Source organism: Arachis ipaensis, chromosome B7, assembly GCF_059453495.1.
Source record: "Arachis ipaensis isolate K30076 ecotype BB chromosome B7, ASM5945349v1, whole genome shotgun sequence".
Taxonomy (NCBI): Eukaryota; Viridiplantae; Streptophyta; class Magnoliopsida; order Fabales; family Fabaceae; genus Arachis; species Arachis ipaensis.
The window spans coordinates 90,327,263-90,354,188 of record NC_142442.1 but is presented as its reverse complement, the minus strand read 5'-3'; the positions used below and the strand labels follow the sequence as shown (position 1 = coordinate 90,354,188).

The 26,926-nt window shown below is 39.5% G+C and overlaps 2 pseudogenes; both read left to right on the top strand.

The window, feature by feature from the left end:
* The first annotated feature begins 518 nt into the window (after window positions 1–518).
* LOC148553327 (uncharacterized) lies at window positions 519–1,058 on the top strand (annotated as a pseudogene).
* Window positions 1,059–4,999: 3,941 nt separating this feature from the next.
* On the top strand, window positions 5,000–5,539 carry LOC148553326 (uncharacterized; annotated as a pseudogene).
* The last annotated feature ends 21,387 nt before the right edge of the window (window positions 5,540–26,926 follow it).

The following is a 26,926-nucleotide window of genomic DNA, read 5'->3' as shown; positions in this document are numbered from 1 at the left end:
ACTAAGTTTTGAAAGGAAAATGCTATTTTGAGTTTTTATTCAAAATTACTGCCACAGGAGAGCAGATGTGACATTGTATGGGCCTTAGTGCCAAATGTAAAGTGGGGACGCCCACACACTGAGAACTGTTTTTCAGATGTACGCTTATTGATTTGGAAAGTCACACTGTATGCGGCCTAGCCGTACGACTTATAAGCACACTGATGCATATGGAAAACCATATCTGGGACTCGTGCCTGGGTAATGTCGGGAGCGGGTAGACAACCGGCACATGAGCTCATGGCCTGCGTTAGGAGTAGACATGCATCATTTTTGTTGCGCATTTGCATTTTACTTGACATTGTGAAATTGTTTGTGATTGTCTTCTTGTGTTTATACATTCCTTAATGTTATTCTGAATTGTGGTGACTAGATATTTCGTTGTGAATTACTTGAACTGTGGTAATCCTGACTAAACTAACCACCCTTGACCCTACTAAGAACCCCCAGTTCTTACCCCTTTTCTTCCTCCCCTTCAGATGGAGACCGGAGTTATATTTTACGAGATGGACCCTCCCTATATATACGAGGATATTGTACATCATAGGTTTTATGTAGTAGCTGCGAAGATTAGGACTCGTATGTACATTTTGCGTGATCATCCTTTCCATCACCCGATTGACACTCCACAGTTTAACCCCGACATGCCCTATGAGTTCCCACTGCAGTGGCTCCACCCGGATGCTCCATTTAACCCGTTTCATGATGGGCCGGTACCTCACCAGCATCTCGATCAGCCTGCGGATTAGGCGGACCCTGAGCCTGAGCCCGTGGAGGAGCATTTTCCAGAGCCTGTACTGGAGGAGGACATCCCAGTGGAGCAGATCTCAGTATCTTCATCCGAGCCATCTTCTGAGGAGCCGCTCACCGCCTTTATCAGTGGACCGGCGAGCGCTGGTCAGACCAGTAGCACGAGTGCCAGTGCCCCTCCCGAGATTAAAGAGATTTCCGATGACGAGGACGAGGATCCTGAGGAGTGTTCTGATGTGGTTGTGATCTCCTCTGACGATGACAGCTGAGTTCTGGGAGCTGCGGTTGTGCCTTTTGATAGTTTTTTTGTGTTAGCCTAGCCTTTGTGTTAATCTCTCACTTTTGGTCAGACTCACTGAGAGAGTAGGGTGTACATAGTGGACTAGGCTAGTTCGGGTGCCAGTTTAGGGGTTTTCTATATGGACCAGGGCCCGGAGTGTTGGGTTGTACATAGTAGTATTTCTGAAGGGTTGTATGCTAACTCAGGATATATATATACTTATATGTACGACAGTACCTGTATGCTTATGCTTGTCTATGTTTAATTAGTTGTCCTTGCAAGTTTTCCTTATAAAAGTTTATCCAAAACTCGATAGTACGCTAACCCGATTACAGGCTTAATAATACATAGTAAAGGTTTCATGTGAACAAGTGGGTGACACTTGATTTCTGGTATGATCATGACTTACTGGGAATTGGGTCGTTACAACTTGGTATCAGAGCAGTTCGTTCCTATTAAAGCCTGGGGATATGGACTGAATCATGCTTCATTGCATTCTCTGAGTTGTGTCTCATGCACATAGGATATCGTTGTGATATGAATTGCATGATTGTCACTGTGTTTCCATCTTAGAGACTATTCACACTTTGCCTGAAATGTTAAGACTGATCACCTTAATATTACATGTTGGGTGTGCACAGAATCTTGATGGCTGCACGGGGACGAGGACGTGGTAGGCATGGTGCAAATCATGCAGAGGAAACGACGAGGGGTGCAGATGCTTTTATAGCTGCAATGAACACCATGGCTGAGGCTGTGCGTGAAACGGCAACTGCTACTACGCGAGCAATTGACCGTTTAGGGGAGAAGAACGGAGATCGTAACGGAGGACGCAATGGTGAGCGTGGTGGAGATGGTAATGATAATGAAGGTGACGGAAACCACGATAACCCTATGACACTGGCTACCTTTCTGAAGGTAAATCCGCCCAAGTTTAAGGGGATGCTTGTTGCAACTGAAGCTGACAATTGGTTCCGTGGTATTGAGAAGTCATTGCGAGCGCAACATGTACAAGAAAGACAGTATGTGGAATTTGCGACCTATATGTTGGAGGGAGAAGCTGAACACTGGTGGCATGGAGTGCAACGCTTGTTAAGGCAGGTGGTGGAAGAGATTGACTGGGATACTTTTAAGGAGGAATTTTACAAAAAGTACTTCCCTAGAACTGTTCGTGATGCTAAAGAAATAGAACTGATGCAGTTGACGCAGGGGAATATGTCAGTAGCAGAATATACTCGGAAATTTGAGGATTTGTGTCGATTCTCTAAGATCTGTCAGGGAAACCCAGATGATTTTGAGGAATGGAAGTGTTTGAAGTACGAAGGAGGACTCTGCGAAGAACTAATGCACTCGTTGGTACCACTGCAAATACAAAATTTTGCAGAACTTGTCAATAGGAGTCAGTTGGTGGAAGACTGTACCAAGAAGGTGGCGGCAGCAAAGATGAGTCGTCAAGAATTACCCCCAAAAAATTTTAATCGGCATATAGCCCCTCAGGGAAGGAACTTTAAAATGAATAGGACACTTTCTTATGGGAATCAGCAAGTTAGTAATCTTCCTGCTCGTGACAATATCGATAGGCAAGGACGAGATACTGGAAAGCGACCACAGCCAGCACTAACAAACCTTGTTTGTAATCAGTGTGGGAAGAACCATGGTAGGAATCCATGTAGATTGGGTTCGAGCGTTTGTTATTTATGTGGTATGCCTGGACACAAAGCGAGGAATTGTGAGAAGAAGATTGCTCAAGATTCAGCTAAATCTCAGCAACCAGGAAGAGTATTTACAATGATGACTGAAGATGCTCGTACTCGGACTCCCTGATCCAAGGTCAGTATTGTGTTAAGACTCGCTCCTTAACTGTACTTTATGTTTCTGGTGCGTCACATTCTTGTATTTCTTTAACTGCTATACGTAAGTTGAGACGAGATGAGGACACACAACATACCTGAGGACTAGAAAATAAGATAAAAACCGTTTATTCGCACCTGCTTACAGGAAAAGGAAATGTTGAGGGAAAAATTTTCTTTTAGGATGAAAATTTTCGTTTATAGAAATTTTCGAGGACGAAAATTTTTGTAAGGTGGGTAGGATATAACATCTCGGATTTTTTTTTGAAAATTAAGTTATCCTATTATATTGAGATTTTGTTATAAAGAAATATATTTTTTTTAACAAAGATAATTAAATAAAAATTTATGATTATTGAAGTTTAATTTAAATATAACTTATTTTATTAGCTTGAACTATTTATTAAAAACTATTTTGATAGGCAGAAATTAAGTTAATCTTTTATAGTTATTATTATTATTATTATTATTATTATTATTATTATTAGTTACTTCTTTCTTTTGGCCGAAGCCATTAAGAAAACATGAATGAAGAAAAGCCAAATGTGGCTCATTTACAAGTATGAATATATATATATATATATATATATATATATATATATATATATATATAACTAATGTCATTAAGGGACTAAGAAAGAAAAGAACGTGGCTTGCATGCTATTATACTTATATATACTCATGACACCTAATAATACTTTCACACTACAAACTATCATTCATTAGCATCATTTTCTTTTATCACTTTTATTCATTATAGCCAAACTCTTTAGAAAGAAAAAGAGAAATAAAGGTAGTGGCTTATATGTATACATATATCTATGCAACCATGACACATGTTACATTCATTTAATAACCAATGACACCTAATAAACCTTACTACCACAAATCCTTTTTAATCACCCTCATCACTAATCATACTTTCTTTTCCTTCATGCATCACCGAACCAACATTGAAAGAAAAGAGAGAGTAAGCCGTGAGTGAGAGGAATCAGAAACCATGGAACCTTAATTTTTTTGAGTTCGATTTCTTATGATTTGTAACTCCAATAAAAAATCCAATCTGGTAAAAGTGTTCGTATCTTCCTCCTCTACGTGTTGGTGTTACTTTTGTCCGGTGGAAATCGACGGTGATGTAGCTCCCCTACCCCTTGAGCTTGGCCAACTGGAGTTCTAGGAGGCACAGAAGATTCCGGACGTTTTTCCTTTCAGCAGCACGGTTAGAAAGTTTTCCTAGAGTTTCGAATATTTCGATTACGTACGAAGGTAGGGTTTTGATAAATTTTCACCGACTAAATGATATTTGAAAGTAAATTGATGTCTGGATTGAGTGTTATTGAAATTTGATTGCATTTCATGTTGAATTTTGTTGATATATTGATATTTTGATGAAGTTGTGTTTAGTCAGCTCGAGAATGGATAAATTTTTAAGTTAATATTTTGATAAAAATAAAACAGGTTTTCGGTCTCGTTGAAGGACAAGATATTAGTTTGGAAATTTTATTTTAAAGGATGTCATTATATTTTTTATAAAAAGACTGAGGTTATGTTTATTATTATAAACTAAGTTTTGAAAGGAAAATGCTATTTTGAGTTTTTATTCAAAATTACTGCCACAAGAGAGCAGATGTGACATTGTTTGGGCCTTAGTGCCAAATGTAAAGTGGGGACGCCCACACACTGAGAACCATTTTTCAGATGTACGCTTATTGATTTGGAAAGTCACACTGTATGCGGCCTAGCCGTACGACTTATAAGCACACTGATGCATCTGGAAAACCATATCTGGGACTCGTGCCTGGGTAATGTCGGGAGCGGGTAGGCAACCGGCACATGAGCTCATGGCCTGCGTTAGGAGTAGACATGCATCATTTTTGTTGTGCATTTGCATTTTACTTGACATTGTGAAATTTTTTGTGATTGTCTTCTTGTGTTTATACATTCCTTAATGTTATTCTGAATTGTGGTGACTAGATATTTCGTTGTGAATTACTTGAACTGTGGTAATCCTGACTAAACTAACCACCCTTGACCCTACTAAGAACCCCCAGTTCTTACCCCTTCTCTTCCTCCCCTTCAGATGGAGACCGGAGTTATATTTTACGAGATGGACCCTCCCTATATATACGAGGATATTGTACAGCATAGGTTTTATATAGTAGCTGCGGAGATTAGGACTCGTATGTACATTTTGCGTGATCATCCTTTCCATCACCCGATTGACACTCCACAGTTTAACCCCGACATGCCCTATGAGTTCCCACTGCAGTGGCTCCACCCGGATGCTCCATTTCACCCGTTTCATGATGGGCCAGTACCTCACCAGCATCCCGATCAGCCTGCGGAATAGGCGGACCCTGAGCCTGAGCCCATGGAGGAGCATTTTCCAGAGCCTGTACCGGAGGAGGACATCCTCGTGGAGCAGATCTCAGTATCTTCATCCGAGCCATCTTCTGAGGAGCCGCTCGCCGCCTCTATCAGTGGACCGGCGAGCGCTGGTCAGACCAGTAGCATGAGTGCCAGTGCCCCTCCCGAGATTATAGAGATTTCTGATGACGAGGACGAGGATCCTGAGGAGTGTTCTGATGTGGTTGTGATCTCCTCTGACGATGACAGCTGAGTTCTGGGAGCTGCGGTTGTGCCTTTTGATAGTTTTTTTGTGTTAGCCTAGCCTTTGTGTTAATCTCTCACTTTTGGTCAGACTCACTGAGAGAGTAGGGTGTACATAGTGGACTAGGCTAGTTTGGGTGCCAGTTTAGGGGTTTTCTATATGGACCAGGGCCCGGAGTGTTGGGTTGTACATAGTAGTATTTCTGAAGGGTTGTTTGCTAACTCAGGATATATATATATACTTATATGTACGACAGTACCTGTATGCTTATGCTTGTCTATGTTTAATTAGTTGTCCTTGCAAGTTTTCCTTATAAAAGTTTATCCAAAACTCGATAGTACGCTAACCCGATTACAGGCTTAATAATACATAGTAAAGGTTTCATGTGAACAAGTTAGTGACACTTGATTTCTGGTATGATCATGACTTACTGGGAATTGGGTCGTTACAGAAAGCTCTGGAAGGCAGCTTTCCATAGCCATTGAGAAAGTTTCATTGGAATTCTATAGCTCCAGAAAAACTCTTCTGAGTGCAAGGAGGTCAGATTTGGACAACATCTGCAATGCTTTCTCTGTCTCTGAATCAGACTTCTGCTCCAGCTCCTCAATTTCAACCAGAAATTACCTGAAATTGTACAAAAACACAAAAACTCATAGTAGAATCCAAAGATGTGAATTTAAAACTAAAACCTATAAAAAACTAATAAAAACTAATCGAAACATACTAAAAACTATATGAAAACTATGCCAAAAAGCGTATAAAATATCCGCTCATCACATGGTCAGAAGGCACATCATGGATTTCAGCCCTAAGAGTGTGAGGGTCGTGCTACAGTTGCCAGAGCCACGAGAGGACCCTCATTCATACACTCGTAGGGTCAACGCTGACCAGCGGCTGGATCAAGTCCTTGCTGACATCTACGTACTTAGAGCTTAGTGGAGGAGGGATGCTCAAGGTCAGCCTTACCAGCTGGTAGGCTTGACCTTAGGCCAATAGCTAGCGGATGGTTGGAGTTCATCCAACATTCTATCTTCCCTACGAGTAACCTGATGAGTCCATATTTGATGAGATATTTTGACTTGATTTGGATGGGGGGTTGAATCTATGCCTTTCTTTTTAATTACTGAAGTGACCCTTTAAAACAAACTTTCAATTCTGCTTCTATTTGAACTCAGCAGCGGAAAATATATGAGATAATTTATTCTTGTCTCATGAATATCAGAGAATAGAATACAGCAGAAAAGAGAGAAGCTAACACTAGCACGTATCCTGATTCGGTTGCCTTGTGCAATGCAACCTACGTCCAGTCTCCTCCACAACAATGGAGGAATTTCCACTATAGTTAAAAGTATTACATACACTAATTTCACAAGATTGACACAATCCTTTCACACTCAATTTCTAACCTAACTTGACATTGGCTATGCTAATATCTAACTCCTCACTCTTAGTGCTAACCCAACTAAGAAAGGGATACCTCACCGGTACAAGATACAAGACACAAACATACCTAAAGAAATCTGAAAATAACTGTAGGCTTTTCTCTCAAGTGTATCACTCAGCCTTTTTCACTCATGGCTTTTACTTGAGCTCTCTCAATATGCCTTTTCACTCAAGAAATTATAGAAAGATAAATATAGAAAAGTACATTACAATATGTAAAACATAAAGGAGATTGACTTCATCAACAGCTTCTTTGCTATGTGCTAAACCAGATTTGCAAACCTCAGATTCAATTCATCAGTATTTGCCGAATGCTTCTTTGAAAGAAAGTATTATCCAAGTAGAGGAACTTCTTTACAGAACACAACTCACCAAACTCTGGTTTTCTCTCCTTGGCCTCTGAATGAACAGCAAACCTTTTTTTATCTCCTTACATGTTGCTTGGTTGCTCTTCCTGGGTCAACTTCTTGAGCCTTGTGCTTCACAACCCAGCCATTCACTTTCTTCCATTTTTACTCAAATTAGGGACTTTGCTTCTGACCTCCCTTGTTGACCAAAAACCCTAGGAAAGCAAAAAATAGATATCCACACAAGTGAACCCAAATCTTGGCCATTGAGAAGCTACTTGGTCCCCAAGAATCACTTGTGACCGTAGATACACAGCAGTGAAGAACAGAAATCCTCTTTTCCATATAGCTCAAAACGCAGTGGCAGAGAGTTGAAGATGAAGAGAAGAAAGTGTGTTGCATGTATAACGAAATGGGTTACCTTTAACCTTCTGATCTTTTCTTGATATGGTTTGAAATGGTTGATTAGACCTTACCCTTCTTTGCTTAACCTTCTCTTTCCTTCTTCTTTCATGACTAGCTTAGGAACTAAGCTCTCTTTCTTACTTTTTCTGAGTTTTGTGATTTGACTGAGACAGAGGAAAAGAACGTTGCTTTGGAAGTAAGATGGAGGGATTTGAAATCAACTCGGGCTTAGATCGGATGTCCATTAAGCAACCTGTTTGGCCCATCTGTCTTCTTTCTTTGTTTTTCTTTTGGGCTTTCATTGCTTTATAGCCCGCCAGCCTTGTATCTTGATTCCAGTTAGTTTGGGCTGCTTGTTTTTATTTTGGTTTTGGCCTGCATCAATAAATAATTAGTAATATGTAATTATAATTAATAAACACTAATTATTTATTTTGCCCAGAAATAATGTTTGTCATCACTAATTAATTTAGTTAATTTCTTAACTCGACAATCTCCCCCTTGATGACAAACATATTTAAACAACAACCAAAAGGAATTGAATTTTAGTTAAGATGGAAAATTTCCCTTTGAATGATGTTTCTTGCTTTTATGTTGCTCCCCCTTTCCTTTTCAAGAGTAGCTCCCCCTGGATTTATGCTCTTTCCTTTTTGTTCCTATTTACATTAAACTTACAAAAAGAGCTGTACATAATGTAGCTTGACTAAGAGATACTGCATATCCAACAACACAGATTTAGCCCAGTAATTTTCATATCATGTCAGCAGCAAAAACAAAGTATCAAGAATAACCAAGGGCTAACTAATAACATATGAAAGCAAGTTCCAATTGTTAGCCACTCAATCTGCCCTTGGTTTGGAATTGCTTCCTCACCAACTTCTTTTTCCTCTTCCCCATTACTAAAGTCATAGCATGGAGGTTGTGAGAAGTCTACCTCCATGTCTCCATCAAACTCAATTGGAAGAGGCTCATTATGATCACTAAGGGGATTGACCAAGGAGGACAAAAAATAACCAATGATGGAATCCTCATCTTGATCAACCTCTCTCAATTCTCCCTTTTTTCCTCCGGTTCACATACTTCCCTTTCTTCCTCTCGTTGCATTTCAAGCTCTAATTCTTCCTCTTTTCCTTGAGGCACCATGTTATCCTCCTCTCTACACTCCTTCATGGCTTCTCCACATTCCTCAAGGGGAATGTCTTGATTGCTTGAGCATAGTGAGGCTAGGCGGTTCACCACTTCGTCTTTGGTAGCCATGAATTCCCCTTGCTTCCTTTGGAACCCTTCTTTCTCTTGGAAGAATTCTTGAAGGTCTTGTTCTTCTTGGGGCAAGGGTTGGAGAACTTTACATTTAGGTGGAAAAGAAGATTCAAAAGTTGGGAGAAAGGTTGTATATGTGGGAAGTAGTTCATGTGGATCGGGATATTGAGGTGGTGTATAAGGGGGTGATGGTTCATATGGTTGGTAACAAGGTGATAGGCATTTTGGTTCCATGGAGGTGTATGGTATGGTGCTTGAAGGTTTGGTGGTTAGAGGTTGTGTCTGGGGTATCTTTTATATCCTTGGGTTTGATATTCATATAGGAGAGGGCTTGGGGAAGGACTTGGCTCGTTGTAGTATGAAGAAGATTGCTCCTCCCTCCATCGCTTCTCCCACTCCTTGATACAATCCCAACATGAATTCATCATACCCTACAAAACAATCATAACCTAGCTCCAAGCAACAAGGGTGATATCTCATAAAGAAAGTAAGAAATATAAACAAAAGACATAAATAAACAAGGAAAATAAACACCCAAATATTCACAAAAATAACCAAACAACCAAAAAGTAATATATTTACACTATGGACATATTTACAACAACTTAAGATATAACACCGATTGCATCCCCGGCAATGGCGCCAAAAACTTGATGGGAGGACTATTATTAGTTCAGAATTTCTCAAGATATGGAATTTCTAGGTTCGTTGCAAGTATAGCCTAGACCAACAAGCAATCCTCTCAAATCAAGGTTTAATTTAAAGTAATATAAACCAAGATTAAGAGTAATTCAACCTCGGGTCGTTCTTCCCTATGATGCAATTGAAGTGTCACGCTTTCGGTTGTTAGGGCAAAAAAGGGAGTGGTTTCCAAATCAAAGAACGAAAGATTAAAAGAACTAAGAAATAAAAGAACTAAGGAATGATCAAAATTGGTAATTAATGCAAGTAAAAGGAAACAAGATCAAGACTAGTGAGAATGCTAAGATATGCATAAAAGAGCCTTGACTTGGGAATGAGGATCTAAGAAATCCTATCATTGCCATAACCACAACTATGGTACTTATCATGAGTTAATCTCATTTAGTTAACCCCAAACATCGAGGAGTAAGTTAAGCAAGCATAATTGACCTATAAGTCCCAACCAACTTACAAAACTGATTGATAAAAGGCTAGCTTTAATGGAAATAAGAGCCAACTAACTCCCCAAGAATTACCACTAAATGTTGGACATTATGACTCTACTATCCTAGGAAATCAAACCCCAAGCCAAGGTGTGAAAATCTACTCAAAATTACCAAGTAGTATTTTCACAAACCCTTGGTGGGCATAAAATCAAAACATGAGAATTTGCAAAAGAAAGTGGAAAACTATAACCAACTATTCACAAAACCAACTATAAACAAGCAATCAAACATAAAGGAAGCATAAAACATTAAATTCATTGAGCAAAACTTCAAAAAACGCAAAATTGGAATTATGAACAAGTAACTTGAACCAAAAGAAAATGAAAGTAAAAGTTCTATAATTGAAGATGAAATTGAGAGTACTTACAATTAAAGAAGCAAAATCAAAGATCAAAGCTTGCTATAAAATACTACAATGGAAATTGATAAACCCTAAGAGAGCAATCTACTCTACTCCTACTCCTATGGAAGCTTCCTGACTAATACTACCTAATAAAACTTAATCTAAGTGTCCCCTTCATATGTGTTGAATTCCCCTTGATATAGCACTCCAATTCAGCCTTCAAGCCTTCCAAAATGGGCCAAAACCCCTCAGAAATCGTGCAGTACGTGTTTCATTAATGAAATCACGTGCAGGGTCCTGTGCATACGCACAGATGTGTGCGTACGCACACTTAGCTAAATGTTCTTCTGTGCATACACACAGGTAGTTGTGCGCACACACACTTCGCTGTGTGTGCTTTTCCTTGTTTTCTTCATTTGTTCTCCCTTCTTCATCCTTCCTTCCACTTCTGCATAGCCAATCTTGCCTAATTGACCTGAAATTGCTCACAAAATATATCACGGCATCGAATGGCCTAAAAGTGGAATTAAATTGCTCAATTTAAGCACAAAATTTCATGTTTTCACATTTAAGTCCAAAATAGGAAGAAATCACAAAAGTATGCTATTTGGGTGCTTAAGTGTGAGTTTATGTGCTAGAATCCATCCAAATTTAGTCAAAATATATCATTAAATATGGATTCATCAATGACTTTTTCACACCATCAGCATATTTCACCCCAATGGAACCCAAACACTTACTTTTCTAGTCACCAATTCAATACACCATCACCTCACTACATATCAGACCAAGATCCTTACCCTCATGAGTTTGATTGTCAACCTTCATCATCTCAATTTTTGTCTTCATATATTGATCAAGCCATACAAGAAGTGCTTTTCATGCTCATTCAAGAACAATAAGAGTTTCGGAAGAAGCAAGAATAAGTCATGTCTACCTTAGCGGAAACTCTTGATATTTAGCTTCATTGTGTTCATGCCACAACCAAGAAATTCTAGTGGATGGATGTGTGGAACCAAGCGAAGAGTATGGAGTGAAAGAGCTGAAATTGCAAAATTGAGAAGAAGATGTCATGTTACAACATGAAGCACAAGAGGAGATAAATGAAGAGTTGGTGGGAATTGATCAAGAGGATTCAATCATTCAAGATTTTTGGTCCAACTTGGTTAATCCCTTCAATGACCTTCATGAGCCTCCCTTATTTGAATTTGAAGGAGATGTTGATGTGGACTTCACACAACCTCCAATTTTTGAGTTGAGTGATGATGAGGAAGATTCAAAGGAGGTTGAGGAAGATTTTAGCTACCAAGAAGTGAAAGTATTTGTCCAAGAGCGAATTGATTCGGTGGAGATTTCTCCAACAAGCTTTCTAGGCCCACACGAATATGCCATCTTAGAGACGGATTGTCAACTTCAAACCCTTCTTGGAGTAGTGGATGGTGGAAAGAAGAATGTTAATTGGCAAGGAAATAGAAAGTTCATCAAGAAATCCAATTCAACATTTGGAGCTCAATTATGGTGCAAGAGTCAATTTAGTGGATTCCGGGGAGTGTACAAGTGTGTCAATGGTGATTCAAGACAAAGTTCATCTAAGTGCAACAATGAAGATCAACAAGAAGATGAACAAGAGACTAGAGTATGGGATCCGAGCATTAGTTTCAAGAGTCAAAATGTTTGGATCCTAGTTGCTAGCTTGGAATCTCTCAAGAGTTTGATGCAATTCATTTGGGACCCCAGAGGTCAAATCAAGGGCAAACTTGGTTGGAGATTCAAGGAGGATTGGAAGCATAAGCCACCCTAACAAGGATCTCCTCAAAAGTCCAACTTAAGGACTTTAAACCAAAGTGCTAGGTGGAGGCACCCCACCATGGTAATATCCTTCTAACTTTCTCTCTTTTAGCTTTTATTTCTTGAATAATTGGTGATGTTGATTAGTTTAGTTAGTTGCATTTTGATGTTTGTTAGGTAATTTTAGTGGAATAATGTGTTTTTAGAGTTTTATGGTGTTTTGGGACGTGAAAATATATTTTGGATGTCATGATTGATGCCTTAGAGGCATAATTTTTGTTGCAGGAACAGAGTCCTGTGTGTATGCACAGCATTGTGTGTGCGCACACTTCATCTATTTTTCGTTACCTGTGCGTACGCACACGTCTGTGCGTACGCACACTCCTTAAACACCGATTCTGTTCAGGGCACTCGTACGTCTTGTGCGCTTGCACCTAACCCTCTTTTCTTCCCGTGCGTACGCACACACATTGTGCACGTGCACACTTCACCCTTTCACTTAAAAAAAAAGGCTACCAGTGCGTCCGCATAGCCTTGTGCGCATGCACAACTTTTAACACACCCTCTGCTCGCAGCCCACGCACGGGGTGTGCGTGGGAACAACTCCTTTTTTCTTTGTGTGTGCACGCACACCTCCTTGTGCGCTAGCATAGGCCTTGCTACCCGTTCAGTTCGCAGCGCACGCACGCTGCTGTGCGTGCACATAAAGCTTCGTTTCCCTTCTGTGCGTCCGCACACTGTCTTGTGCGTATGTACAGGACCCTTTTTGAACGTTAATTCGAAAAGGGGACTCCCTCGCGCTTCAGCATCATTCCAAACCCTTTTATTCTCTTCTTCTCTGAAGCACCACACCACCACACAACCCAGCCACCCGAACCGCCAAATCACCTCCGTCCGACCACCACACCACCACCGACGAACACCATTGCCCACCCTATCTTCCTTCCTTCCCCCCGTTTCTTCTCCATTTCCCCATTTCTCTTTCTCTGCGCGAAGCACCCTGTCTCCCCAATAGCAGCCCTAGTCAGCGTCTTCCAGTCTGGCAAGCAGCCACCAGCAGCGGCGAATTTCTGTGCCACTGCGACCTCCACCCCTCCGCCTCGACCTACATTCTTCTTCTTCCCTCATCAACGTAGGTTCCAACCCCTGTCCCTGCCCCTGTTCCATTTTATTTTTTTTTCTTTAACTATTTTTTAATTCTGTTTTTAGAAGTTTGGTTAGGTTAGGATAGAAGATTTCTTGTGTTTCTGGATTGAATATTGTTGTTGGCTGATCCTTCTATAATTTCTGGGTTGTTTCATGGTTGAAATTGAACTGATAATGCTGCTTTTAATTTCTGCACACAACCTGTTCAATGAATTGCCTGAATGGAGTTTTTTATTTGATTCTCTTGTCTGATCAACATGAGCTTTGAATTTTGTTTTCATTTGGCATTTTAATTCGTACCTGTGTAGTTTAATGTAATTTTGGATGATGGTTGATTTTGAATTTTGATTATGCACTCAATGTTGTTCTTGCTTAAACACCAAACTTACTTTAAACTTACAGATTTTGCAGTCTGTCTGGTGCATTTTCAGTAGTGCATAACATGTTTTTTTGGTGAATTGACTAAGTTGCTCACTCATATGCTAATGAACATAAATGATCATATATCACAACTTATTCTTTGAAATTCTTTTTGAGCAATACAATCTAATTTCAATCAATTATTGCTTTTGAACAAGAGTTATGTGTATGTAATCATTTTCTATTTTTTTAACATGAGTTAGCAAATGCTTCAATTGTTGAATTGATTATTTCCTTTATGCCAATTTTCGCTAATCCTTCCAATTTCAATGCACAATTAGGCAATCATCAATTTACTTGATTTGATTCACTTGCATTGCTTTACCTAAGTTATTTGTGCTTTAATTATTGATCATTGCCTTTAATTGTTACTTAGGTTGCTTGATTATAGAAAACTACATTTCCTTTTGAGCATGTCACTTGTTTTGAACATGTTTTCCTCAATTAAGTGTCTGTTTGCTTTGTTGGCTCTAATTTGCATTATGTGATTATTTCCTCTTTGCTTTTGTGATTCTTATCTATTTTTCCTAAGTTGTATTCTATTTTTTGTTCTCTTTCAGGATGCGACGCAAGGGTAAGGAGAAAGCTAACCCTTTGCCTCCTCCTTCTGCACGTCCGAGCACTCAGCCGGACACTTTTATCAATAAAGAAGCCCAAGAGCAATATAGAAAGCTAGAAAAGAAAGCCTTCCACTACGAGAGGAAGCTAAGTGTACCAGAGAAATATGCGGAAGCAATACATAACCGACTCAATTTCTACTAGTGAAAATTTGTAGAATTCGACTCGGTGGAGATTAATGAATACCGGGTCAAAGAATTCTACGAAAATCTGCTGAAGAGAGAGGCCACCACTATTTTTCTGAGAGGTGTCACACTAGACACCTCCGACTACAATTTAGAGGCCCTCTTACAGATTTCGCATATTCCTCCGGCCCGCGATGCTTACCCTAAGATAGTGGCAGACTTGACATCGGGCAAGCTTTCTTTATACGCGGTTCTGAAGAGGATTGGCCTACCTGAGGCCCAATGGGAATACAGCAGAAGAGAGAACGTGGTCCCACAAAGTATTGCATGTGCTTATTTACACCCTGAGGCAAGGATCTGGCAGCAGATCATTACTGATTACATCCTGTCGAGCAGACATGCTACACACATTAGGGTCTATGTGGCAGTTTTACTTTGGGCCATTCGAGAGGGAAAGAGGATCTCTATTCTTCCCCATATCAGAGATTCGATGTGGAAGGTGAGCCAACAGCAGAAGTACAACATTCCCTTCCCTTTGATGATCACCCGCTTGGCTACGTTATCTAGGGTGGAGAGACGTTCGACAAATCAGATGTCTGTCTTTATCAGCAACCAGCCATTTCTGTCATACGGAGAATATGGTGGACTGCCGCCATAGAAGAAGAGGAAGACCACAAAGCCACCATCATCATTTAGAGCGCTCAGCACCTCCAGCACCCTCCACACCTGCACTTAGACTTCAGACACCTTATGAGCTGGGTTGGGAGATTCTTTAGGCCATTCACTGTTTTGAGCACTGCAATGCTCGCCGCTTCCAGTGGATTGTGGCAAAGTTTGAGGGTAGAGACCTTGGACCACCTCCTCCGGATACACCAGAGCCCGAGCCTGAGACTGAGCCCACAGCAGAAGAGCAGACAGTCGATCCAGCAACTGAGGCTGGGCAGGTAGTCGAGAGCACTGAACAGAGAGCTAAGAGAGGGCTGAGGAGCCAGTAGTTGAGAGAGCTTAGGAGCCAGCAGCGATAGTAGAGAAAACAGCAGAGCCAGCTGACCGGGCTATTCAAGAGCCGGCAGCTGAGACTATTCCAGAGCCGACCCGTGTGATCATTGTATATCAGTGACATTAGCATCTACCGCTGCCAGACGGTGGAGATTCTCCAAGTTGACCACCCCCAGTCCAATTTTTGGCACGGAGGACCATGAATTATTTAAGTGTAGGGGAGGATCTGCTATTTTTTGGGAGTAACATTCTCTCCTCAACACTTGTTATTTAGTTTATTTTCTGTTTTATTATGCTTTTTTGTGGATATTTCTGATATTTTGTCTTATGCACTACATTTTAGTACTTTGGTTTGTATATATGTTAGTTTCTTCTAGTTATCTTGAGTATTGCATTTTTATTATATATATATATACTGGATATAGCTTATAGATTTTGGTTGTGATTGGATGATGTGAATAGCATGTGCCTAGTCTATTTTGATCCTAATTGTTCATGTTAGTTTTTGGTTGTTGTAAATTAGGATAAAAAACTAGGAATTATTTGAAAAATTTGCATCCATCACAACATCATACATACATATAGGAAATAAATTTTGGTGAAAAACAACAAGGATTTTCCAAGAATTTTGTTCTAGGGCATTCTGTTGAATCGATTTGGAAAATTGTTTTTAAGCTTGCTTGAAGGATTTTTATGGAACATAGAAGAGGAAAGAACAAATACCTTGTGAGTTTTTGAGCTATATTGAGTGGTTACACATTTTAACCACTAATTTTGTTCATTATGTGCTATATCTCTTCTATGATTATAATCTTTGTTTTGCTTGATTCCTTATTTTCAATGATTGATGTTTTGAATGCTTTGAGCATGATTGAGGCCATATTTCATTAAAGCTTACTTAACCCATATGACCTACCCTTTGCATCTACCATTGTTAACCCGTTTGAGCTTTATTTGCCCCATTGTTCTTGATATTAGCACATTACAATCTTAAGCGAAAAACTGACTCACCTTGGATTTGTATCCTTGATTATCTTAGGTTAAGAAGTGTGTTACATTTAACTGTGGGGGAATTCGGGAAACATTGGTAGTGAATAAAAATGTTTAATTTGGGTACTTCATTGAAAATTTTGGAAAATGGAAGCACTCATGTATGAACTATTAAACCATATGCATTTACCTTGATCGAAAAAAAAGAGAAAAAAAGAAAAAAAAAATATATATATATATATTCATCAAAAAGGGGATAAAGGTTGCCCCAAAGAGAAAAGAAATGAATAAGAAAAGCATATGTGATGTGAATGAAAAAAAAAACATACATGAATGTTTGTGAAAAAGAATTGATGGGAAGTTAGGTTGCATATTTCTGTTATTGGATTGATATGGGTTGAGTTGGATACTTAAACTAATCAAGAATTCAATCATTTTAGTCCACTTAGCTATATCTATCCCTCCTTAACCCTAACCCCATTATAACCCTGCGAAGTCCTCATGATAATTGCATTCATGCATCATTTGTTTATTGATTGTTAGATGAAGAGCAAATCGTTGAAAAAATGATTAGAGGAGACTTGAGTGATTAAAACCCTACACACCCACTGATTATAGTGTATACACACCAAGTGAGGGTTCAATTACTCAATTCTATGTTTCCACCTTTCTTATTATGTATTCTTGCAAGTTGCTTCATTTTGATGACTTGAATCAATTCTTTATATTTTACATGCATTGGATTCTTTCTTTGCTTTGCCATAAATGTCTATCCTTATGCTTGGAATTGATTGTTTGTTTTCATGAAATCAATAGGAAACTATAGATAGATATATAAGTATAGATAGTATATAGTATACTTGCACGCATATAGTTAGTTGCATTTAATAAGTTGTTTACCCCTTGGATCATTCTCCTTGTTTGGTTTAGCATGAGGACATGCTATTGTTTAAGTGTGGAAAAATTTATGAGTCCATATTTGATGAGATATTTTGACTTGATTTGGATGGATTTCATCATATAAACCTACACTTAAGCACCAAAATAGCATACTTTTGTGATTTCTCCCTAGATTGAACTTAAATGTGAAAACATGTGTTGTGTGTCTAAATTAGTGATTTTAATTCCACTTTCATGCCATTCGATGTCATGACATATTTGTTGAGTGATTTCAGGCCCAAAAAGAAAGATTGGCTTGGTAGGAAGTGAAAAAAAGCATGTACAAGGGAAAACACATGAAGAAAACAAAGGAGAAGCACACAATGACGTGTGCGTGTGCATAAGCACCAGCGGCTGGATCAAGTCCTTGCTGACATCTGCGTACTTAGAGCTTAGTGGAAGAGGGATGCTCAAGGTCAGCCTTACCAGCTGGTAGGCTTGACCTTTGGCCAATAGCTAGCGGATGGTTGGAGTTCATCCAACATTCTATCTTCCCTACGAGTAACCTAATGAGTCCATATTTGATGAGATATTTTGACTTGATTTGGATGGGGGATTGAATCTATGCGTTTCTTTTTAATTACTGAAGTGACCCTTTAAAACAAACTTTCAATTCTGCTTCTATTTGAACTCAGTAGCGGAAAATATATGAGATAATTTATTTTTGTCTCATGAATATCAGAGAATAGAACACAGCAGAGAAGAGAGAAGCTAACACCAGCACGTATCCTGGTTCGGTTGCCTTGTGCAATGCAACCTACGTCCAGTCTCCTCCACAACAATGGAGGAATTTCCACTATAGTTAAAAGTATTACATACACTAATTTCACAAGATTGACACAATCCTTTCACACTCAATTTCTAACCTAACTTGACATTGGCTATGCTAATATCTAACTCCTCACTCTTAGTGCTAACCCAACTAAGAAAGGGATACCTCACCGGTACAAGATACAAGACACAAATATACCTAAAGAAATCTGAAAATAACTGTAGGCTTTTCTCTCAAGTGTATCACTCAGCCTTTTTCACTCATGGCTTTTACTTGAGCTCTCTCAATATGCCTTTTCACTCAAGAAATTATAGAAAGATAAATATAGAAAAGTACATTACAATATGTAAAACATAAAGGAGATTGACTTCATCAACAGCCTCTTTGCTATGTGCTAAACCAGATTTGCAAACCTCAGATTCAATTCATCAGTATTTGCCGAATGCTTCTTTGAAAGAAAGTATTATCCAAGTAGAGGAACTTCTTTACAGAACACAACTCACCAAACTCTGGTTTTCTCTCCTTGGCCTCTGAATGAATAGCAAACCTTTTTTTATCTCCTTACATGTTGCTTGGTTGCTCTTCCTGGGTCAACTTCTTGAGCCTTGTGCTTCACAACCCAGCCGTTCACTTTCTTCCATTTTTACTCAAATTAGGGACTTTGCTTCTGACCTCCCTTGTTGACCAAAAACCCTAGGAAAGCAAAAAATAGATATCCACACAAGTGAACCCAAATCTTGGCCATTGAGAAGCTACTTGGTCCCCAAGAATCACTTGTGACCGTAGATACACAGCAGTGAAGAACAGAAATCCTCTTTTCCATATAGCTCAAAACGCAGTGGCAGAGAGTTGAAGATGAAGAGAAGAAAGTGTGTTGCATGTATAACGAAATGGGTTACCTTTAACCTTCTGATCTTTTCTTGATATGGTTTGAAATGGTTGATTAGACCTTACCCTTCTTTGCTTAACCTTCTCTTTCCTTCTTCTTTCATGACTAGCTTAGGAACTAAGCTCTCTTTCTTACTTTTTCTGAGTTCTGTGATTTGACTGAGACAGAGGAAAAGAACGTTTCTTTGGAAGTAAGATGGAGGGATTTGAAATCAACTCGGGCTTAGATCGGATGTCCATTAAGCAACCCGTTTGGCCCATCTGTCTTCATTCTTTGTTTTTCTTTTGGGCTTTCATTGCTTTATAGCCCGCCAGCCTTGTATCTTGATTCCAGTTAGTTTGGGCTGCTTGTTTTTATTTTGGTTTTGGCCTGCATCAATAAATAATTAGTAATATGTAATTATAATTAATCAACACTAATTATTTATTTTGCCCAGAAATAATGTTTGTCATCACTAATTAATTTAGTTAATTTCTTAACTCAACAATCTCCCCCTTGATGACAAACATATTTAAACAATAACCAAAAGGAATTGAATTTTAGTTAAGATGGAAAATTTCCCTTTGAATGATGTTTCTTGCTTTTGTGTTGCTCCCCCTTTCCTTTTCAAGAGTAGCTCCCCCTGGATTTATGCTCTTTCCTTTTTGTTCCTATTTACATTAAACTTACAAAAAGAGCTGTACATAATGTAGCTTGACTAAGAGATACTGCATATCCAACAACACAGATTTAGCCCAGTAATTTTCATATCATGTCAGCAGCAAAAACAAAGTATCAAGAATAACCAAGGGCTAACTGATAACATATGAAAGCAAGTTCCAATTGTTAGCCACTCAATCTGCCCTTGGTTTGGAATTGCTTCCTCACCAACTTCTTTTTCCTCTTCCCCATTACTAAAGTCATAGCATGGAGGTTGTGAGAAGTCTACCTCCATGTCTCCATCAAACTCAATGGGAAGAGGCTCATTAGGATCACTAAGGGGATTGACCAAGGAGGACAAAAAATCACCAATGATGGAATCCTCATCTTGATCAACCTCTCTCAATTCTCCCTTTTTTTCCTCCAGTTCACATACTTCCCTTTCTTCCTCTCGTTGCATTTCAAGCTCTAATTCTTCCTCTTTTCCTTGAGGCACCATGTTATCCTCCTCTCTACACTCCTTCATGGCTTCTCCACATTCCTCAAGGGGAATGTCTTGATTGCTTGAGCATAGTGAGGCTAGGCGGTTCACCACTTCGGCCTTGGTAGCCATGAATTCCCCTTGCTTCCTTTGGAACCCTTCTTTCTCTTGGAAGAATTCTTGAAGGTCTTGTTCTTCTTGGGGCAAGGGTTGGAGAACTTTACATTTAGGTGGAAAAGAAGATTCAAAAGTTGGGAGAAAGGTTGTATATGTGGGAAGTAGTTCATGTGGATCGGGATATTGAGGTGGTGTATAAGGGGGTGATGGTTCATATGGTTGGTAACAAGGTGATAGGCATTTTGGTTCCATGGAGGTGTATGGTATGGTGCTTGAAGGTTTGGTGGTTAGAGGTTGTGTCTGGGGTATCTTTTATATCCTTGGGTTTGATATTCATATAGGAGAGGGCTTGGGGAAGGACTTGGCTCGTTGTAGTATGAAGAAGATTGCTCCTCCCTCCATCGCTTCTCCCACTCCTTGATACAATCCCAACATGAATTCATCATACCCTACAAAACAATCATAACCTAGCTCCAAGCAACAAGGGTGATATCTCATAAAGAAAGTAAGAAATATAAACAAAAGACATAAATAAACAAGGAAAATAAACACCCAAATATTCACAAAAATAACCAAACAACCAAAAAGTAAGATATTTACACTATGGACATATTTACAACAACTTAAGATATAACACCGATTGCATCCCCGGCAATGGCGCCAAAAACTTGATGGGAGGACTATTATTAGTTCAGAATTTCTCAAGATATGGAATTTCTAGGTTCGTTGCAAGTATAGCCTAGACCAACAAGCAATCCTCTCAAATCAAGGTTTAATTTAAAGTAATATAAACCAAGATTAAGAGTAATTCAACCTCGGGTCGTTCTTCCCTATGATGCAATTGAAGTGTCACGCTTTCGGTTGTTAGGGCAAAAAAGGGAGTGGTTTCCAAATCAAAGAACGAAAGATTAAAAGAACTAAGAAATAAAAGAACTAAGGAATGATCAAAATTGGTAATTAATGCAAGTAAAAGGAAACAAGATCAAGACTAGTGAGAATGCTAAGATATGCATAAAAGAGCCTTGACTTGGGAATGAGGATCTAAGAAATCCTATCATTGCCATAACCACAACTATGGTACTTATCATGAGTTAATCTCATTTAGTTAACCCCAAACATCGAGGAGTAAGTTAAGCAAGCATAATTGACCTATAAGTCCCAACCAACTTACAAAACTGATTGATAAAAGGCTAGCTTTAATGGAAATAAGAGCCAACTAACTCCCCAAGAATTACCACTAAATGTTGGACATTATGACTCTACTATCCTAGGAAATCAAACCCCAAGCCAAGGTGTGAAAATCTACTCAAAATTACCAAGTGGTATTTTCACAAACCCTTGGTGGGCATAAAATCAAAACATGAGAATTTGCAAAAGAAAGTGGAAAACTATAACCAACTATTCACAAAACCAACTATAAACAAGCAATCAAACATAAAGGAAGCATAAAACATTAAATTCGTTGAGCAAAACTTCAAAAAACGCAAAATTGGAATTATGAACAAGTAACTTGAACCAAAAGAAAATGAAAGTAAAAGTTCTATAATTGAAGATGAAATTGAGAGTACTTACAATTAAAGAAGCAAAATCAAAGATCAAAGCTTGCTATAAAATACTACAATGGAAATTGATAAACCCTAAGAGAGCAATCTACTCTACTCCTACTCCTATGGAAGCTTCCTGACTAATACTACCTAATAAAACTTAATCTAAGTGTCCCCTTCATATGTGTTGAATTCCCCTTGATATAGCACTCCAATTCAGCCTTCAAGCCTTCCAAAATGGGCCAAAAGCCCTCAGAAATCGTGCAGTACGTGTTTCATTAATGAAATCACGTACAGGGTCCTGTGCATACGCACAGATGTGTGCGTACGCACACTTAGCTAAATGTTCTTCTGTGCATACACACAGGTAGTTGTGCGCACACACACTTCACTGTGTGTGCTTTTCCTTGTTTTCTTCATTTGTTCTCCCTTCTTCATCCTTCCTTCCACTTTTGCATAGCCAATCTTGCCTAATTGACCTGAAATTGCTCACAAAATATATCACGGCATCGAATGGCCTAAAAGTGGAATTAAATTGCTCAATTTAAGCACAAAATTTCATGTTTTCACATTTAAGTCCAAAATAGGAAGAAATCACAAAAGTATGCTATTTGGGTGCTTAAGTGTGAGTTTATGTGCTAGAATCCATCCAAATTTAGTCAAAATATATCATCAAATATGGATTCATCAATGACTTTTTCACACCATCAGCATATTTCACCCCAATGGAACCCAAACACTTACTTTTCTAGTCACCAATTCAATACACCATCACCTCACTACATATCAGACCATGATCCTTACCCTCATGAGTTTGATTGTCAACCTTCATCATCTTAATTTTTGTCTTCATATATTGATCAAGCCACACAAGAAGTGCTTTTCATGCTCATTCAAGAACAATAAGAGTTTCGGAAGAAGCAAGAATAAGTCATGTCTACCTTAGCGGAAACTCTTGATATTTAGCTTCATTGTGTTCATGCCACAACCAAGAAATTCTAGTGGATGGATGTGTGGAACCAAGCGAAGAGTATGGAGTGAAAGAGCTGAAATTGCAAAATTGAGAAGAAGATGTCATGTTACAACATGAAGCACAAGAGGAGATAAATGAAGAGTTGGTGGGAATTGATCAAGAGGATTCAATCATTCAAGATTTTTGGTCCAACTTGGTTAATCCCTTCAATGACCTTCATGAGCCTCCCTTATTTGAATTTGAAGGAGATGTTGATGTGGACTTCACACAACCTCCAATTTTTGAGTTGAGTGATGATGAGGAAGATTCAAAGGAGGTTGAGGAAGATTTTAGCTACCAAGAAGTGAAAGTATTTGTCCAAGAGCGAATTGATTGGGTGGAGATTTCTCCAACAAGCTTTCTAGGCCCACACCAATATGCCATCTTAGAGACAGATTGTATACTTTAAACCCTTCTTGGAGTAGTGGATGGTGGAAAGAAGAATGTTAATTGGCAAGGAAATAGAAAGTTCATCAAGAAATCCAATTCAACATTTGGAGCTCAATTATGGTGCAAGAGTCAATTTAGTGGATTCCGGGGAGTGTACAAGTGTGTCAATGGTGATTCAAGACAAAGTTCATCTAAGTGCAACAATGAAGATCAACAAGAAGATGAACAAGAGACTAGAGTATGGGATCCGAGCATTAGTTTCAAGAGTCAAAATGTTTGGATCCTAGTTGCTAGCTTGGAATCTCTCAAGAGTTTGATGCAATTCATTTGGGACCCCAGAGGTCAAATCAAGGGCAAACTTGGTTGGAGATTCAAGGAGGATTGGAAGCATAAGCCACCCTAACAAGGATCTCCTCAAAAGTCTAACTTAAGGACTTTAAACCAAAGTGCTAGGTGGAGGCACCCCACCATGGTAATATCCTTCTAACTTTCTCTCTTTTAGCTTTTATTTCTTGAATAATTGGTGATGTTGATTAGTTTAGTTAGTTGCATTTTGATGTTTGTTAGGTAATTTTAGTGGAATAATGTGTTTTTAGAGTTTTATGGTGTTTTGGGACGTGAAAATATATTTTGGATGTCATGATTGATGCCTTAGAGGCATAATTTTTGTTGCAGGAACAGAGTCCTGTGTGTATGCACAGCATCGTGTGTGCGCACACTTCCTCTATTTTTCGTTACCTGTGCGTACGCACACGTCTGTGCGTACGCACACTCCTTAAACACCGATTCTGTTCAGGGCGCTCGTACGTCTTGTGCGCCTGCACCCAACCCTCTTTTCTTCCCGTGCGTACGCACACACATTGTGCACGCGCACACTTCACCCTTTCACTTAAAAAAAAAGGCTACCAGTGCGTCCGCATAGCCTTGTGCGCATGCACAACTTTTAACACACCCTCTGCTCGCAGCCCACGCAAGGGGTGTGCGTGGGAACAACTCCTTTTTTCTTTGTGTGTGCACGCACACCTCCTTGTGCGCTAGCATAGGCCTTGCTACCCGTTTAGTTCGCAGCGCACGCACGCTGCTGTGCGTGCACATAAAGCTTCTTTTCCCTTCTGTGCGTCCGCACACTGTCTTGTGCGTATGCACAGGACCCTTTTTGAATGTTAATTCGAAAAGGGGACTTCCTCGCGCTTCAGCATCATTCCAAACCCTTTTATTCTCTTCTTCTCTGAAGCACCACACCACCACACAACCCAGCCACCCGAACCGCCCAATCACCTCCGTCCGACCACCACACCACCACCGGCGAACAACATTGCCCACCCTATCTTCCTTCCTTCCCCCCGTTTCTTCTCCATTTCCCCATTTCTCTTTCTCTGCGCGAAGCACCCTGTCTCCCCAATAGCAGCCCTAGTCAGCGTCTTCCAATCTGGCAAGCAGCCACCAGCAGCGGCGAATTTCTGTGCCACTGCGACCACTACCCCTCCGCCTTGACCTACATTCTTCTTCTTCCCTCATCAACGCAGGTTCCAACCCCTGTCCCTGCCCCTGTTCCATTTTCTTTTTTTTTTCTTTAACTATTTTTTAATTCTGTTTTTAGAAGTTTGGTTAGGTTAGGATAGAAGATTTCTTGTGTTTCTGGATTGAATATTGTTGTTGGCTGATCCTTCTATAATTTCTGGGTGGTTTCATGGTTGAAATTGAACTGATAATGCTGCTTTTAATTTCTGCACACAACCTGTTCAATGAATTGCCTGAATGGAGTTTTTTATTTGATTCTCTTGTCTGATCAACATGAGCTTTGAATTTTGTTTTCATTTGGCATTTTAATTCGTACCTGTGTAGTTTAATGTAATTTTGGATGATGGTTGATTTTGAATTTTTATTATGCACTCAATGTTGTTCTTGCTTAAATACCAAACTTACTTTAAACTTACAGATTTTGCAGTCTGTCTGGTGCATTTTCAGTAGTGCATAACATGTTTTTTTGGTGAATTGACTAAGTTGCTCACTCATATGCTAATGAACATAAATGATCATATATCACAACTTATTCTTTGAAATTCTTTTTGAGCAATACAATCTAATTTCAATCAATTATTGCTTTTGAACAAGAGTTATGTGTATGTAATCATTTTCTATCTTTTTAACATGAGTTAGCAAATGCTTCAATTGTTGAATTGATTATTTCCTTTATGCCAATTTTTGCTAATCCTTCCAATTTCAATGCACAATTAGGCAATCATCAATTTACTTGATTTGATTCACTTGCATTGCTTTACCTAAGTTATTTGTGCTTTAATTATTGATCATTGCCTTTAATTGTTACTTAGGTTGCTTGATTATAGAAAACTACATTTCCTTTTGAGCATGTCACTTGTTTTGAACATGTTTTCCTCAATTAAGTGTCTGTTTGCTTTGTTGGCTCTAATTTGCATTATGTGATTATTTCCTCTTTGCTTTTGTGATTCTTATCTGTTTTTCCTAAGTTGTATTCTATTTTTTGTTCTCTTTCAGGATGCAACGCAAGGGTAAGGAGAAAGCTAACCCTTTGCCTCCTCCTTTTGCACGTCCGAGCACTCAGCCGGACACTTTTATCAATAAAGAAGCCCAAGAGCAATATAGAAAGCTAGAAAAGAAAGCCTTCCACTACGAGAGGAAGCTAAGTGTACCAGAGAAATATGCGGAAGCAATACATAACCGACTCGATTTCTACTAGTGAAAATTTGTAGAATTCGACTCGGTGGAGATTAATGAATACCGGGTCAAAGAATTCTACGGAAATCTGCTGAAGAGAGAGGCCACCACTATTTTTCTGAGAGGTGTCACACTAGACACCTCCGACTACAATTTAGAGGCCCTCTTACAGATTTCGCATATTCCTCCGGCCCGCGATGCTTACCCTAAGATAGTGGCAGACTTGACATCGGGCAAGCTTTCTTTATACGCGGTTCTGAAGAGGATTGGCCTACCTGAGGCCCAATGGGAATACAGCAGAAGAGAGAACGTGGTCCCACAAAGTATTGCATGTGCTCACTTACACCCTGAGGCAAGGATCTGGCAGCAGATCATTACTGATTACATCCTGTCGAGCACACATGCTACACACATTAGGGTCTATGTGGCAGTTTTACTTTGGGCCATTCGAGAGGGAAAGAGGATCTCTATTCTTCCCCTTATCAGAGATTCGATGTGGAAGGTGAGCCAACAGCAGAAGTACAACATTCCCTTCCCTTTGATGATCACCCGCTTGGCTACTTTATCTAGGGTGGAGAGACATTCGACAAATCAGATGTCTGTCTTTATCAGCAACCAGCCATTTCTGTCATACGGAGAATATGGTGGACCGCCGCCATAGAAGAAGAGGAAGACCACAAAGCCACCATCATCATTTAGAGCGCTCAGCACCTCCAGCACCCTCCACACCTGCACCTAGACTTCAGACACCTTATGAGCTGGGTTGGGAGATTCTTTAGGCCATTCACTGTTTTGAGCACTGCAATGCTCGCCGCTTCCAGTGGATTGTGGCAAAGTTTGAGGGT